Raw genomic sequence first — 10,552 nt, 5'->3', positions numbered from 1 at the left:
CTTTTGTTATTTTGTTTTGGTTTCTGTAGCACTTTGAGATTCTTTTATGAAAAGTGCTTTACAAATAAAATGTATTATTATTATTATTATTAATAAAGTCTGAATATATGGAATGAAATGTCACATGATCAAGGTACTGCGCCATCTTGTGTTTTTGATACCGGCCTATTCCATAAGGATGTTACGCCTTCTCCTTTAGTTCATGAAGTTCCTGCAGCATCAGAAGGCATAGGATATACGGATATGTTAAGTTGTTTTAAGTGCCGTACCAGAGCGCAGTGTCTTTATGCATGACCATTCACTGAGTTTACCTTTATTAAATGGCCTGAAAACAACAGCAGGCTGCTACAATATGACCATGCAGAGCTCTACCCACATCAGACTGCTCGGATATAACTAGATATTCTGCTTTTTATGAAGGAGACCTCCAGTTACCAGGGCTTATCATAGCCTCATCCAACTTTCTGTTTTGGCAAACATAGTGTCTCGTGTTTTATCCGTCAAACACAATGCAATGCAAATGCTGTTGTATAACATTAATGACTGAACTATATGAAAATGTACGAGGTGAGATACAAGATAATTATTACCAAAAGGCTGTGAGTCAGATAGGTTATGATAATACAAGCGGTTTCACCAAATCAATGTCTTTATTTTGATACAATAATTGCCACCTATGATCTATATTTACCTTCACCCAGCCCTTTTGCAGGTTTTACTGCTGAACATACATGGACCAAATTAGAAGGTGCGCTTGAAGATGCCCGTACAGTCTGTGCACCTATAAGACCACCTTGAGCTTGACTGTTTTTGATTTGACCTTTCGGTGCGGTCCTGGTGTATCCGGTACTTTCTATCAACTGCTGCAGGGAGAAAAGGCTGTTATCTGGGTGGTTAGGATCCTTAATGATTATCCTAGCCTTATTCTCGTAGCGCCTGGTATAAATTTCCTTTAGGTAGGTACCGTCTATTGTATGTCCAGTTGAACAAATTACTTTTTGCATTCCTGCTGTCCTGTTTGGTGCTGTTTCCATACCATAAACATGGCAGTAGTGCCCATAGAGAACTACAGTATAATAGAGCTGTGCAAATGGCATTAGGAAAAAAACAACAAGCATTAAGAGAGTAGAGTTCAGCAAGGTTCAGATGGGTAACAGCTTGGAGAAAAAATCAGTTTCTGAGCCTGGTAGTACAGGCTCTTAGGCTCTGTATTGCCTCCTTTGTGACCGAAGTATGGAACTTCAATCACATGATAAGAGGTGGTTTTTATCACACTAATAAGATCTGCTCTGTGTAGGAAGGTCCTGATAGTTGATCTATTAATTAAATTCACCCTTTAAGAATAGTCTTCTGGCAATCTTGCTAGTGCATGGGAAGACACAGTATCTTACTCTGGACCAGAATGTTGGACAGATACACATACAGACCAACCTTCCAACCAACCCTCGCTGCTAGCAGGGCAAAAACTTCAATGAGTTACCGAGCTTTAACTGAGGAGTTTTCACAACAATTACCAACTAATTTACTCACACACAGCTTCCCAGCTTCCTGCGGCAAGGCTTGATCACTATCAGCCCCAGGAAGGCACACACAGAGCGACCTTATCTAATTGAAGCGATGGCGCGGTGGTTAAATTAACGAGCTAAGCAGCAGCATGACAAGAGCTGCCGCTGCGTATCACTGACAAATCATCATTCATGGTGCCGTGCTAAAAAGCAACAACAGGAGATAGTGAGCGGTGCAGAGAGAGAGCACACATCTCTGGGACTGCAGAGCGTGAAGGAACATGATGCAGGTAGTGAAGCAGCAGAGAAAAGATCTGTTTGGTAACTTGAGTGAAGGGGGAGAGTAGGATGATTTGTGGTTATTTCTACTTTTGTATAAGGTATACTTCAGTGTGAAAGCGTGTGTAGGAATGTGTATGAACTTGCCCCAAGAGATGAAATACCTGATCAGCAGGGGAGGAGAGAAGAACATTTATAGCCAAAAATTTGCCTCATTTCTAGAGGTTGCTACACACAAAAAGGTTGCCTAAATGGTAGTGAAATGTGCATATGCATATTTCCCCCAAAACATTGGGATTTATAGAGAAATTGTATGTGGCTGTCAGGGACCGAGCTGGCAGGCATGAGGAGTCAAGGGTAAATTTTCACAAAAAGTAATTTTATTCACAAAAAAATGTGAAAATAATCAATTTACAAAATATACAAAACATTCTGGGCCCATAAAAGAGGTCAACTAAACAAAACTTAACTCAGGCTACATTATCTGAACTAATTGAACATACTAAACCAACCGACCTAACTAAACTGAGGCATTGGGGAAAGTTAAATAGTGGCTGATCAGGCCACTCTGACACACAGGGGGAATAGACTAAAACACAACATTTAAACAAACCAAAATCACCTCAAATAATATCAAGATAATGCAGCCACATATTAACTATGGTGTGGTGGAAGTTGACCAAATAAGAGAGACCAACAAAGAGAAATTTGTCTTTGTATATTTATTTAGCTTCTGCGCAGAAGGATAGATATGAAATGGAAACCAACAAAGTGACAGTCCAGCCAGAGCAAGAAGTCAATACGTTACATTTCAACTGAAGGATAGACATCAATGATTAATTAAAGGCATTCCAATGAAGGCACGCTCTTGTCTCAGCTAAACATGATAAGGTTGATGTGCGGCTAGGCTATGTTTCAACTTAACATAATTTAGCACATAAATGTGGGTCATTGTATTAAAGAAAGTCAGTTAATTCCTATGTATCAGAGGTAACGAGTAGGCGGTTCAGCAGAAATGGAGCAGTCATTGCTTTCTAACACAATACAGTATACACGAGAACACACTTAATCACAAGGGTTATTCAATCTATATAATGACTTATTTATTTTTTTTCCTCTACAATAAGGAATATCTGAAACTCACTAGAACATCAAAAATGGCATACATATGGGATCAGAAATACACACTAAAATCAAACAAAAATACTGCCTCTCCCATGATTCCGGCAGCATGGTGTAGCCAATTTATCGCAACCTTTTTATCTGTCTTGATTTCAGCTGGCACCTTCTTTGTCAGCATCGGCATCTTCAGAGCAGTCACCCAGGAACTGGTAACTCAAAGAAAACTGAATTAATGCATGAAAAAGAACCTAAATGAAATGACCTAATACACCAAAATTACAAGAAAGTTAACTAATTGGTGTGCACCCAAAAGATAGACTGGCTGTCAAAAAATGGATAATAAAACGTATTCATGAATCTCAAAATCTGTGGTCCAGTTAGTTTATTGGTTGAATTGGTGTCTAATGTTTTCAAAACCTTTAGATACCCCAACTAAACCTAAAGATGGAATCAAACAAATTTAAGTGAGTTACCACCATGTGCTTTTGTCCTCAGTGTGTGGCTGCAGGGCGGCCATCACAGTGGCCTACGCATGGCTTTTACCTGTGTCGTAGGACCTCCTGCAGAGACGTTTTTCCCGGAGATATACGGGGAAACTGCTATACTTAGAAGCATGGAGATCAGTGAAATAAAACTATAAATATAGATATAAAATACGCTCAGGTGTCCTAAACACAGGATGAAATATAAAACTCAGCCTCACGCGGCACATATCCTCACAATCTTTTATAATTTAGATATGCGCGATAGTTATAGCTAAAATGGAGGTGCAAGAGGTTAGTTTGGCATGAGAAATGAAAGCTCAGTTTATCACTACAAATTGATGTCCTATCTTAAAAAAATATTCATATTCATAAAGGTTAACTGTTATTTCTGTACAAACTTACATTTTGCATATGGTGAGGTTAACTCGCTTGCCAGGCTTCATGATGTCTTTCTTTTTTTTTGTAGGAGAAGACAGTTTGGAATGGGGGCAAATAGGGGGGGGGTGCGGGGGGGGGTTTAAAAAGATGAATTTCTCACTACAAATCAAGGTACTAGTTACACTGGATCAGATACCAATGAATTAAAAATGACTCACATTTCAATTCAATGTTATTTTGTTTAGCTCTAGGTGGGTGGGTCACCTACTTGAAGACTGAGTTGAGTTCAGACACAACAACAACCCAATAAACATGACGACGCACAGCCAGCAGACAATTGGGTGGGGCAGCGACAAACAGCAGTAACTGGGTAGCATAATAATCTTATATAAAACACAATAATATATTGATTATTCCAATGGCAGTCAAGCCAGGACCAGGCCAGGCGAGCTCCACTCAGGATCGCATGGCACAACCTGCGAGACGATGAAAGCACAAGAACTCCGGGGAAGAAGTGTAGTTAGTAACATGCATTAATGGGACATGAATGGGACATCGTGGCTGACCTATGCGCACTGTAGGTGCTCCTGGGGCCTGGCGAAATCTCCAAGGTGTGTGCATCATCTTAAATACTGTGAATTTTTTATTTATTTTTTTAATTCATCTTAAGTAATACAGAAGTAGGCCTTTCTGGCTTTTGTGGCATCATTGACTGCATCAGTGTACACGTCTTCGTCTGGCAATTGTTTTTTTGCTTGACTTTCATGTTTGACCACTTTTTTTTTTTACGTCAGTCACCGTTTGCACTGTGGATCCAACACTTCACTGCATCTGTCACATTCCATTTCACTTGTTTTCTCTTGTTTGAGATGCCACTACTGAACAGTACTACCCAAACAGTACAACTTTACAGTGTTCATCCTCTCTGATAAGCACCTTGATGTTGTACTTTGAAAGTTTTGCCTTCTAGTTTGCAATTGACTTCATTTTTCCCTTAGTGATAATCCAACAGAAACTCGTAAATGTACCGTCAGTATGTGTCAGTATATTCATGAGCTATTTAGCATTGACCATTTATGGATGATTGTGGGAAGACACAGGAAGGAGTAGACAGACAAACAATTCACTGCAGGTGGGTATTTATAATGAGAAGTCTGCGCACAGTTTTATAGATTTGAATATTTTCTTGAGTTAGTAGATTCAGTTTGTCAGTATGCAATGTTTTAGGAAGGAATCTACAGTGAGTTTTACAAATGAGTACCCTAAACCTTTTTTCTGCTCAATCTGACTCCAGCACTTAGTGGTACTGTATGGCAATGAGTGGTACTGGGTGATGCCAGTGTTAACAGATAACTGCCCCCTCAAAAGATAATTGTCGCTATTTCCTAACCCCCAAAACATGAAAGGCTCCACCATGGCCTCTGTTGACTGCGTGCCTCTGATCCCAGGGCACTTTTGGAGAATCAAGTGGGGGCTCAGTGAGAAGCACGGCAGCCACAAGGAGCTGCTGGAAACATTTCAGCAAGAAAAGTAATCTGAATGGAGAAAAAAAGATGGACGAGAGGGAAATTTTCAGCTTCGTGGCAGACATGTTTGAGAGATGTAAAAGATCAGATTAGATCAAGGGAGACAAGACTGACTTTAATCATTTGAGGTCTTTCTGTGTGCATTATGTGCTCATGCTCAACTTTATATTTTTTTTTAATTTAATTTCCCCAGTTTGATAGTAAATATATTTTAGCTAGAAGTCTCTGGTTCTCTGACACAGCGTCAGTATATGAATTTGGGGTTCAGTAGTTTCTGCAAGCAGACTTTCACATGCAGCAAGAAGAGCTGGGGATTAAACCACAACCCCTTCTGATTAGTGGATGGCCTGCTTACCTGAGCCACAGCCACCCCCAAATGAATTGATCACTTTAGTATGAATGTATGTACATTCCCACAGCACTTATTGTGGTGGAAGGTGCATACATTTACTCAAATAAAGTTCTTGCCCTTTACTTGAGCATTTCCATTTTACACGACTATATACGGGGCGGCTGTGGCTCAGAGGCAGAGCGGGTCGTCCCCCAATCGGGTCGTCCCCCCAATCGGAAGGTTGTTGTGAATGTGGCACGTAGTGTAATAAGAGCTTTGAGTGGTCGGAAGACCTAGAAGGCGCTATACAAGTACAGGTCCATTTACCATACAACTTTATATACTCCACTACAATTCCAATTTAATTAATTTGTGTTCACATAATTAGCCATATAGGGCCATTAGCACTAATGACAGAAACCTATATAAGGTTCTGCAGAAGTTTCAACAGTGCAAATAGGGAGAATTTTCTAAGAGAAGAAATAAGGAAAGGGAGAACAGACAAAGAAAAAGAAAGGATGGAAGCAGACCTCATGAAAGAAATTATTGATTTCAAAGTCCATAATGGCTTCCTTGAGGGCCTCGCTAAGCATCAGAGGGAAAAAAAGAGCATCAAATTTTTTATCTTATATACCATCAATCACACTAAGTACTTTTGTTATGTTATAATAAGATTAAATTGAGCTTTTTTTGAACAGATGGAATTCTTCACTACATACGCAGCCAAAGTTGTAGTATCAGCTGCAGAGGCAATCAAAAAGATGCACTACAGCAATATTGGTTCTTAATGTGGTATGGACAAGACACATCATGCAGTTATTAGCAACTATTAATGGCCTGGAATGGAAGCTGACATCTACATGGAGGTCTACTTAAAACAATTTGTCAAATCTAAGCAATAATGAAATATATTAATTTATAAACACTCAGTGACATCTCCTTAACTTATTGTGCTTCTGCTTAACCAATGGCTTATGATATACATTAATTTGAATATTACCTGGCTTCAGGTTGCTCAGTGTCCTGAATGGCAGGCAAAGCATCCTAGCCTAAAGGAAAAGACACAGTACAACCCAGTGTTATGTGGCGGTAATCTAGTGAACCAAGGTGCAGGCACAGAAGGGGATGCAGTAATAAGATATAAGGGTATTTATTTCAAAAACCAAGTCTGAGGATGGGTGAGGGCAATGTGGAGCTGAAGCAGATGGTTTCGGAGCCGAGCTGGTCAGAGGGAGTCTGTGGGTGCAAATCCAGAGTCCAAAGGAATCCAAACTGAATCAGCAGGTGACCGAAGAGGGGTAGATGGTACACTGTAAACCCGAATGCTCAAATTAATTAAATGGAATGAGTAATCAAAACTTAAAAGTTGTTAAGAAGTTATACTAACTCGAACATGTTGAGTGTCAGTAACTTTTTTCTTGTTTTGAGTTTACTAAACTAATATTTTTGATTAATATGAACTTTTTCACAGATTATGTACCAACTACTTAAAATGATAAATTCATAGTTATTTAAAATGCTTCAGTTTCAACATCATTTATATCCTATTTTGACTGAATGAATCAATAGCATGTGTAAATAAGAAACTGTTAAAAGAATTATTGAATTAATATGTGTTGCTACACTTTCATAGATGGGTAGAATCAATATAATGCATTTGAGGAATAAATAGTTTTCACGTTACCCTGTTGACTATTTAATTAAATGTAAATCAAGGCAAACTCCCTTAAACCGGAAGTGTCCACGCACTTTTATTTAGAATTTTTTCTAGCTGGACAGCCCGCATTACCTGAGGTGACCTTACAGATGCATCCCCACAGAGAAGACGGCTAGGGACTGTCTTTCGTGTTTCTGGATTTTCCGTCAACTCTCAGCGCCATTGGATTAATTGTAAGTATTCAACATCAAGTTAAAATTTGTTTAAATATTTGTTCAGAAGTTCAAAGTGTTCATACACAGACGACGTGAGTCACATTAGCCGCGCAACACAGGTAGATTAGCAAGCTAACAAGCCAAGTCGGGAGCTTAGCTAATGTGTCGGTGTAAAAACTGATGATGCCAAAGTGAACAGCACCGTGTTGTTATTTATGTAGCACGAAACGTTACTGAAAAGTTGAAATTCAAAATCCACATAAACTAATTTGTGTTGTACCTCTGCTAGCATTGTGAGTGAAAGCAACAAATGTAGTATTAAGCGTCTAACCACCGCATGTGCATTATCTTGCTTTGCTAGGTAATTTCAGGTTACAGGTTACTTTTTTATGTAATGTTAGCTTATGTTTGCAGTAAATGTTAACGGAAAACTGCTTTTTGATTGACGTGGTGTTTGAATTGTGCGCGGGAACCATTAGGAGTGCTCACGTATGCGTTCCTGTGTAGGCACCTATACACTTTCCTCCAGCTTCAGTGTGGTGAGTTATCGCTGTGTTAACGAAGGCTGCTGCTCCGGGTCTTAAATTGTTCCAAACAGTAACTGGACACCACGTCCTCTTGTTCTGTTGCTATTTTTTTTTTAAATCTGCCTTGTCCCATTGATTAGCTACTGCTAAATCTCCCCAAGTCTAGCTGACCTTGACCCAACTTAAATGCATGGGGCACAGAAGCAATGTTTCATTTTTATTTTTTAACTCCGTGGTTGCTGCCAGTTTTACTGTGTGCATATTGAGTTTTGTCAAGTCATAATTCAGTTGGATATGCAGGCTTTGGAAGTGTAGGCTATATTAACTCGTACTGAATTAACTATTTTGTTATAACTACATGCTCATGGATACATTCATTTATTTTAATGTGAAATGTAAAACCATGCAGAAGGTTGCTCTGTCGCACCACATTGCCTCTGATACAGTAAAGGTATTTATTTTAATAGTTTTTTATTATTTAATTATTGTACTTATTTCTCTACCAGAACACATTTATTTAAACATTGTAGACTGCAGCACAGCCACTTTTCAAGAATTAGCCCACTCCCATGCCTTCATGATGATTGCATGTGCACATTTCAGATGCTTAGTGCACTAGGAACACATCTGTCAAGATATACTCCAAACATAACAGCAGTGGAGGGCAGAGTCAGAAGCCTGTGACATTCAAATGCCCTTTATGCACATTTCAACAACCTTTTTTCTGAATCTGTACTCCTCAGTCACATAAGAACACACTTAAAAAAGCATGAAACAGTGCTATGTCCATAAAAGGTTGTAACTATAGCACAAATGTGTACTCTTCATTCAACTCCCATAAAAGTAGAGCACACCAATGAAGTCTTTTATTAGACTTTCGAAATGACATTGTCTGTGAACATACTTAGAATCTCCAAGCCACTAGTTGTGATGTCATTAGTGATGTGTATGAAGAGTGTCCAGGTCACAGCACAGAAACGGATGATGATGATGAGCAGTGTGATACTTTCGAACTAAAATAACAGCTCAAACTCAATGTAGCTTCATTATTTCTAAAGATGCAGGCTATCCTTCACCTGTCTAACACAGCTACACAAGAAATAGTGGAGCTTGAAATTGCCAACCCTCTTGGCACATCATGCAAAGTTTACAAACTCTGCCCAGTATATTGGGTCCTTGCCAATCTGCCGCCAAAATATAGATCAGCAATGCACACTATACAACTACCTGTGCTAACTAAAGTGACAGACCTCCAGAAATATGGATATGCAGCTGTACTTGCTCCATTGCTGCATGATGTTCACACTCTTGAACAGGGTGGTGTGTTTATTGAATCTGTTGGTCAGAATGTGAAAGGCACCATCTTCTGTGTTTCTGCTGACAATCTGGCTGCTCATGGGTTAGGTGGCTTTTTAGAGTGATTTAGAGCAGAATATGCTTGCAGATTCTCTGTGGCCACAAGTGAACAATTTCAAGCAACTGAAGTCAGAGAAGAAGTTTGTTCAGAGAACCAAAGCCAGTCATGACGTTCATGTACAAAATGTCCTGAAAAATGGCAGCGAATTTGGTGTGAAAGGTGATTGTGTAAGGCACTGCATTACTTTCATCCCATAACAGGTTTTCCTCCAGATATACTACATGATGAGGTATTGTTCCTGTTGAACTTGTTCTTTGCATTAAAGAGATGATTCGACTGAAGTACTTCACTTTGGAGTATTTGAACCTAAACATCACATCTTTCCCATATCAGCACACTGATAAAGTAAACAGACCTCAGGCAATTCCCAAAACATTCATGACTCGGGGAACAATAGGAGGCAATGGGCATGGAAATGCCACTCTACTCAGACTACTTCCATTACTTGTAGGCAGTAAAGTACCAGAGGGCGATGCTGCATGGGCAGTTTTGATGGAATTAAGAGGTGTTTACTGATGAAACCATAGACTATTTTGCGTGCAAAATCAGTGATCACAGACACACTGCAAGAGGTCTTTCCTGAGCTTAGGCTTCGTCCTGAACATCACTATGTAGAGCATTATCCCACCCTAGCAGGGGTGGAAAGAGTACCAAGGTCCAGGACCAAGATGAGAAGGGCTGGATGTCAGGAAGTCACTGTAAATGCTGGAAAAAGAAGCCGAAGAAACCCAGAGAATGAATCTTCACACTTCAACATTAAAAGACCCAAGCGTGCAGAAGTCAACTTTCTGCCCAACTTTCCCTAAGGAGAGGATCACTCAAGTCTCGAACATCTGAGGCAGGCCATTGTTGAAGAAGTAAAGAAGACTGAGAGGAACCTACCTCTCATTATTAGGATGATGCAGACGACATTTACCTTGCGGCGACAGACCATAATGGTCCATAATCCTGCCCACCAGTGCAAGAGCTCATGGACCTCTGGCCTGCTCATCATATGCAGTCTGAGGTAATGTAATTCAACATGTGAGTCGTGTAGTTTTTCTTAATTTGATGGATGATTAATTAGGACCCGAGCCAGCGACCGCTGGTCCCTATTGTATTTGCTAGAAT

Source organism: Morone saxatilis, unplaced genomic scaffold (genome assembly GCF_004916995.1).
Source record: "Morone saxatilis isolate NCDOM2014 unplaced genomic scaffold, NCSU_SB_2.0 Contig14, whole genome shotgun sequence".
Lineage (NCBI taxonomy): Eukaryota > Metazoa > Chordata > Actinopteri > Moronidae > Morone > Morone saxatilis.
The sequence above is the reverse complement of the archived record's forward strand: the minus strand, read 5'-3'. Positions refer to the sequence as shown.